The sequence below is a fragment of the Nicotiana sylvestris genome, chromosome 11 (assembly GCF_000393655.2).
Source record: "Nicotiana sylvestris chromosome 11, ASM39365v2, whole genome shotgun sequence".
Lineage (NCBI taxonomy): Eukaryota > Viridiplantae > Streptophyta > Magnoliopsida > Solanales > Solanaceae > Nicotiana > Nicotiana sylvestris.
Window position 1 is genome coordinate 9,514,370 of NC_091067.1, and position 7,076 is coordinate 9,521,445.

The 7,076-nt window shown below is 36.4% G+C and overlaps 1 long non-coding RNA gene across 1 annotated transcript; it reads left to right on the forward strand.

Moving 5' to 3' along the window:
* The first annotated feature begins 3,444 nt into the window (after positions 1-3,444).
* LOC138882345 (uncharacterized) lies at positions 3,445-4,774 on the forward strand. The gene is made up of 2 exons (XR_011403915.1): positions 3,445-3,644; positions 4,295-4,774. It is a non-coding gene; the product is annotated as an uncharacterized lncRNA (long non-coding RNA).
* Positions 4,775-7,076: the final 2,302 nt, after the last annotated feature.

Genomic DNA, 7,076 nt, shown 5'->3' on the forward strand with positions numbered 1-7,076 from the left:
AGCTTAGGCCTTCGGTTGGGGATGAGACTTTCCCATTGACTCCTCTACTTCGGGGAAGCTAGGGGCTGTAGTAGGAGAGAAGAAGAAGAAAAGAAAGGCATTGAGTTTCCCGAGCTCAGAGAAGAAAAAACCAAGGAGAAGATTGGCTTGTAATCTAAATAAGAGCTCCAGCTTTCAGGCACTAAATTCAGATTCGCTTTACCGGCTTAGGGATGAGTCCGAGGAGAAAGCGCTTTTTGCGGCTCGAGAACCGTCAGCCCCCGGAGTGCAGGGGGCTATTGAACAGAAGACCCATGAGCCGATCTCCCTCAGATTAGGGAGGCTGATAAGGAGGATGGGGCAGAGACTTCCCGAGATACCGGTAGTGCCTGATGGTGTGATAGATATTACTGGGCCGCCTTCTTTTACCTAGTGCATGTTTGATGAGGCCCGAACGGTTAAAGAGTAACCCAATAAAGGGGCTCACTAAATAGACAATCCCATCCAATGCTTTTTGATGGCGTGGACTCAACCGCCTTGGAGGATTTCTCCGGGTTGCGTGACTTAGAGGTACCAAGGAAAAGCCCATCCTCAGAGGTTGGTGTTCTTTCATTTGATCTCTGAGTGCTTTATTTTCATTCCATTTCTTCCATCTTGTTTAGGATGACAACGAGGGCATTATAAACTACACTGTTAGTAATATTGTGAGTTATACCTATTGTCGGAGGGTTTGGCCGGTTGCATTATTCGTCTGTTCCTTGTATCATGTATGCATTGTGGCTTCTGTAGTTATGCCTGGATCAGGCCTGTTGAGTAAGCTCACTAGAGTATCGGTCAGCCATGCTTCGAGGAGCTTTTTCATAACTGATGGTGTCCCTTCCTCTGCAGACGTGGAAACTCTTTTTTGGTTGGGTTTTGTTATGCTACAATAGGAGGGAAGAGACTTCTCACACCCAGGGGAGGTAGTGGGTGTCATGTCTTCGCCTAGGGTTTCCCCACTTTCGTTGATAGCATTCATGAGGTTGCTAGGGAGATAACCTGTTACTTTCGCCCTCTCTCCTTGGTTACCTGCCATGTAGATTTTTGTACATAGAAAGAAAAAAGATCTTGGAATTTGTGAGATTAGTGACTTGCAATAGCTGTAGATCTAAAGGAAACTAAAAAATTTAATCAAGAAATTTCCATAGATGACGCCAAATTGTTTGACAAAAATATAGATATTGGTTCAACTAATTAAATTTATACAAATGAGGGTTAATCTTAGTTAATAATAATATCCTAAAACAAAATTCTCGGTAGTGCGATAAATAGCGCGTAGATATATTCCAAAAGCTATGATGGTGCACAACAATCAATATTTAAAAACCTAAATAGAAGTAATGTAACATTAAATAGTGACAAACAACAATAAATGACATTTATGTAAATAAATGCAAAGGAGTCACCCGAGAAAGGATGAAATCAATGAATATTCTTTCTGACAATCAAGAATGATGGATAGGCCTCTGGGTGTCCGAGATATTCTTGGATCCAATAGAAAAATGTAGGCAAGAATGTCAGTGAAAAGGTTAATTTTGTGTGCTTGTGGTGAGACCAGATCCTCTCTATAAAGTGAAAGTATCTTTTACAAGTAAACATCACATGTCTCCTATCATTGTGTCTCTTTCAATTTATAAAAAACATGTTCCTAAAAACCCTAATAGTACAAGTGCAGATAATATTCACTAGAATATTCTCTTTAATGTCCTATCTTGAAACTAGCCATTATAACTCTGTCAAGGGTATTCGACCTTGACCTTAATCTTTGACAACTCCTCGACTTCAGCCTTTGCTGACTACTCTTCGACCACGACCTTTGTTGTTAAGTAGATCACTTCGACACGTGGCGGCATGGGAATGTTTTACTAATGCCACTTTGACTTAAAGTATTCTAGAGATTGATTTTGATCCATAGGATTGTGAAAGATTGTATCGTTTGCCCTTTTTGGCTTGCAAGATTAGGTCAAATGAATTTTTTTAAATCTTTTCTAGATTATATGTCAGTTTACTTGTCAAAAAATTCTGAAATTAGAAATCACTGAAATAGTAGAAGAAAGTGTTAAAACACATTTTTATCTACGAAAAGGAACTACTCAGATATGTGTACGAAAACCCTAACACATGTTCGTACAATGGGTATTACTATGATTGATGAACGTGTTTTACGTTTACACAGAAATGTCAATGGCTGCATTTACCGAGTTTGAATCTTGAACACAAAATGTTTTTGAGGAAATTAAGGTAAAACCTCAAGACAAGAATTCCAACTTTGCTACTGGAATAAAGACTAGCCCAGTGAACGGATTCACACGCAAGGTTTGGGGAAGCAGGGCGGAGCCAGGGTTTTCACCAAGACGTATCAAAATATAAAAAGAATTTAAATTTCTCGAAAAGTTAAGGGGAATCAACGTATAGTAAATATACATAGAATAAAAAAAATTATCTAGCGATATAGTATGATTTTCCGGCGAAGGGGGATCGATTGATTTCCCTTGGTTGAATGTGGCTCCGCCACTGCAGGGAAGGATTGTGTCTCAAGGGGCATAATATAGGCAATTTACTTTGATACAAGCATTAATGGCTAATTTCACGGCGTAGATCCATAAATTATAGGTTACGTACCTGCACAGCATAAGTTGGAACTTTATTTGTATTAACGGGCCACTGAGATAGACTATTAGTTTTTCTAGAATAAAAAATTAACTGGTCTTCCATTTGACTTATGACAAACTTTTATTTTAATTTGTAGTAGGGTCTAGATTACTTTTTGTTTAGTGTTATCTTTAGTTAATTTCCTGTTTATTCCCATTGTTTCTAGGTGAATGGACATCGGACTTTTCTCTCTTTATGAGAAAGAAATTTATTACTCTCAACCATATTTATTATACCATGGTTAAGCTATATGAGTGAAAGCTATTGAGTTCAGTTAAATATGTATTTGAACTTTACCTTCACCCTAGCAGAGGCAGACCTACAGTTTGGGGAGGGAGTTACCGTCTCCTATAACTTTGATCTTTATAACATCCTTATATAACAACAGTTCACTATAAAAGCGAAACTTTTCAGAAACCAATTTTCATATTATATTATAAATTAAATATATGTTCTCTATAATAACGCTTCACTATAATATTCAAAAATATTCGGAACAAACGAGTCTGTTATAGAGAGGTTTGACTGCACAAGTATATATTTTATTTGGCATCCTAAGATTGAGATCTTAGGCAGCTGCATTGGTCGATCTGGGGGACATAACTTAACTTTTAATGCGCTGCCTTGGTTCGATGCCAACTCTAATATTTGCTCAAATTTTTATTCGATTTTAATGCCTCCACTACTTTCAAATCCAGGGTTAACCTCTGCGCTGAGCTCATATATATATATGCGCATATCCCATGACCCACTATATATTCAGTACATGTTTTGATTAATATATAGTCATTAAAGAAAAAGAATGTTGGGAAAATTTTCAGAGCAGGTAGAAATAAATGTTTCAGCAATTGAAGTGTGGAATCTCTATTCCACTCTTCAATTTGCAAAATTTGTTGTTGAAAAACTCCCACACATAGCTGAAAAAGTTGAGTTGGTTGAAGGCAATGGAGGCCTTGGTTCAATCCTGCTAGTCAGTAAGTTATTTTACTTCAAGATCCTATTTAAAAAAAATCATCTTATTTTCGTTCCCTTGAATATTCCGTTTCTTTTATTTTGTAAATTTTTTTACGATAGAGCGACGCGTTAAATATTTGGCCTGATTTTATTATTATATTTACGTTTTCTAGGAAGTAATCTAACAAATACACAATAACTGAGTTTTCCGTTTTCCTTATAAAAAAAAAAAAATCTTTCATTAATCCAGGGGAAGTGGGAGAGCATTAGCTGCGGATTCGGATGAATGCAGTAGCTTTTGCTTAAATTATATATTTTTATTAAAAAGTTCATAAAATATGTTCTCAACATGCTCATATAATAGTCATTCACTATAAAAGTCATGTTTCTCTTGGAACCGATTTTTATATTATGTTATAATATATGTTTTTTTTCTAGCAACACTTCCAGAAAATATCGAAACAAAACGAGGTTGTTATAGAGATGTTTGACTGTAACTAAGATGAGTTATGGGTTGGGGGATGATTTCAGAACTCATAAACTTCAAATCATAACTCTGCATATACATTAATCCACCTTAAATATTTGTGTCTCCTTTAGTATATTTTTATTCTTTTTTTTTTGAATCCCATAACGAGGTTTGCTACTTTGTTTGGACAAAATATATTAGGTACACCTGGTAATGCTCCATACAAAGAGAAATTTATCTCAATCGACCATGAAAAACAAGTGAAAGAAGTACAGATTTTTGAAGGTGGATTTCTTGATCTAGGATTCAGTTTCTATTTGATTAAGTGGGAAGTTATGGAGAAAAGTGAAAATTCATCCATTATTAAACTTACCCTTGATTTTCAGACTAAAGATGCTGAAAATATTCATCTTTCTATAGCCAATCTTCAAACCTTTGTGGCAATTATGAAAGCTTCTGCAGACTATTTAGAGCAGAAGAACAAGTAGCGCAAATGGGAAATAATCCAATACGAGCTATTGGGATTCATGTATCTTCATATTTTCTGTTGATTTCCCCTTTTTTAATTTGTAGTTATATATTTCTATTTCAAGTATTGTATTAGGATGGATTTAGTACTGGATGTTACTATTATTTTTGGTTATGAATAAAACGTTACATTGAGTCATTTTTTTAAATGAATTTTGACTTGTACCTTTGCAATATTGAGATGAATCAAGATCAGTCCTTAAGATTTTTTGATGAGAACTCTCAAAGTATGTTTGAGTTCGATTCAATGATTCATGTATTAGGTGTTTGTCTTAACGTTGTTTACCTCAAAATCGGATAACAATTAAATTTATAAATGGTTTTAAGGATACGTGGGTTTATTTAATACAAACAGTGAAGATTGCTAGAATAAACAGATAAGAGATATGATAAAATATCAAACTGCTTGAAAATAAAGGGGGGATAGTTCTGGATTCGAGGACGGCCTCAATGAGATATTAATAATTAGGGATTCGAGTCTATTTTATGCTCATTTTTGCTTGAGTTTTAGATTAAAAGTGTATACAAGTATTCTCAAAAGTTAATTTGTTGTGCTTGTTTGCACTGTTTGGTTAAGAAGAGACAAGGATGTCATAACCAGCACAAAACAGAGTGAAACTTGCACAAATTCAAAGCCAAGTCAAAGCAGCGCTACAGCAGAAAATCCACTACGGACGCAGAAGACCCATCGCGACCGCGGTCCTATTATCGCGGTCCGCGGTGCCAAGGATTCAGAGAGTTGTCAATTTTGGAATTCAAGTCACCGCTTGTCACGACCCTAACCGGACTCGGTCGTGATGGCACCTCTCGTGAATGTAAGCACGTGATTTTTGCCCAATATGAGAATTACTCCCAAAAAATTCAAAAATAAAATGATTTTTCTTTGGTGTGCACTTTTGTGATATTTTGAATAATTATTTGTATTTGTGTGTGCATGTTTATTTGCTAAATTAATAAAAAATACAAAAATATGTCGCATTTTGCATGTAGGATTTAATTCTACAATTGTTAGTAATTAAATTTGTTTTACAAAAATTAAAAATTACAAAAATAGGCATCGTTTGCATTTTTAGCATTTAATGTCCAAATATACAATTTTATGCTTAATTATTACTTAATTGTGCGTTAATTTTTATTGGAAGTTAATTTGTGCTTTTATAACTTAATTTAATTCTTAATAATGGTTTAAATATTTTTATAATTTAGTTTTAGAGAAATAAAAGAAGAAAAGAGAGCGAAAATATAAAGAAAGTCGGAATTGGGTCTCTTCTTCGATTTCAAGCCATAGGCCCAAAAAAATGGCCCAATCTTCCCTACGACCCAGTCCATTTCGAACTGGGTCGACCCAGTCCATAACCCAACATCCTATTATCTTACAAACAACACAAAACAAAAAAAAGAGAAGAAAACCCTAAAAAGACCTAACCAATCCGCCACCCCCCCCTTTCCTATCTTCTTCTTCTCCAAGTTTCTCAAGCTCCCATGCCCCCCCCCTCAAGCTCATCCATGACTTTTCATTGTCACCCCGTACATACTTACATACCTCGTCTCGTCTCCAAGCAGCCATAGCTGCTACCCAAAGCTCCATCATCTTCGTCAAACAAACAACGCCCCTCCCCGTCCGCCATTGACGAGCAACGGTGTTGCTGCGTTTTGCTCGTCGACCAGCTCAAACCTTACGTCCAAACACGCCCGTCGCAGCTACTTCCTCGTCATGACTGCCTTGTCCAGCTCGAGATTGTTTCAGCTGCGTTGATGCTGCCCGTTTCTGCCCCCGCTGCTTCTGTCGATGTTCCTTCTTCTCCCCGTCGTCCTCCTCGACGGACAGCTGTTGCCATGGTCGCCGGTGTTGCTGCCGCGATGTTGCTACTGCCGTGATGCTGTTCATTTTCCTCCTTCCAGTCACGACGAGGTCGAGCTGCTGCTATTTTGAATCGACGTCGCTGCTTCACTTCATCGTTCCAGCTGCGGGCTGCTTCATTTCTCTTCGTCTTCGTCGTCATTTGTTCGAGCTTTGGTCGAGGCTCGGGCAGATTTGTTTACAGTCAACGTTCGTCGTTGATTCATCTCCGGTTAGTTGTTTTTGAGTTTTATTTTTGTCCATATTTTTGTTTGATATTTTCCGGATCCAAAATCGTTAAATGATTTAATCCTTGTCTTGTTCGTTGTTCATCGTTGAAATAATTTTCTAGTGTGTTCATGTTGTTTGGTTGAATTAATTTTCAGATTTTAAATGGAAAGTTAATTAGTGGTTCTTCATATTTATTTCATGTTTGTTTTATTGTTTAAGTAAGAATTTGTTAGTTTGATGTTTGTTAGATTCAAATCGAAATTTAATTAATTGTTTCTTCAATTTGTTTCATGTGTTTATGTATTGTTAGAAATTGTTAATATTGTTAAGTTCAAGTTTAAGTTCATAATTGTTTCTTCGTCGATCTTGTTATTTGTCTAAAAG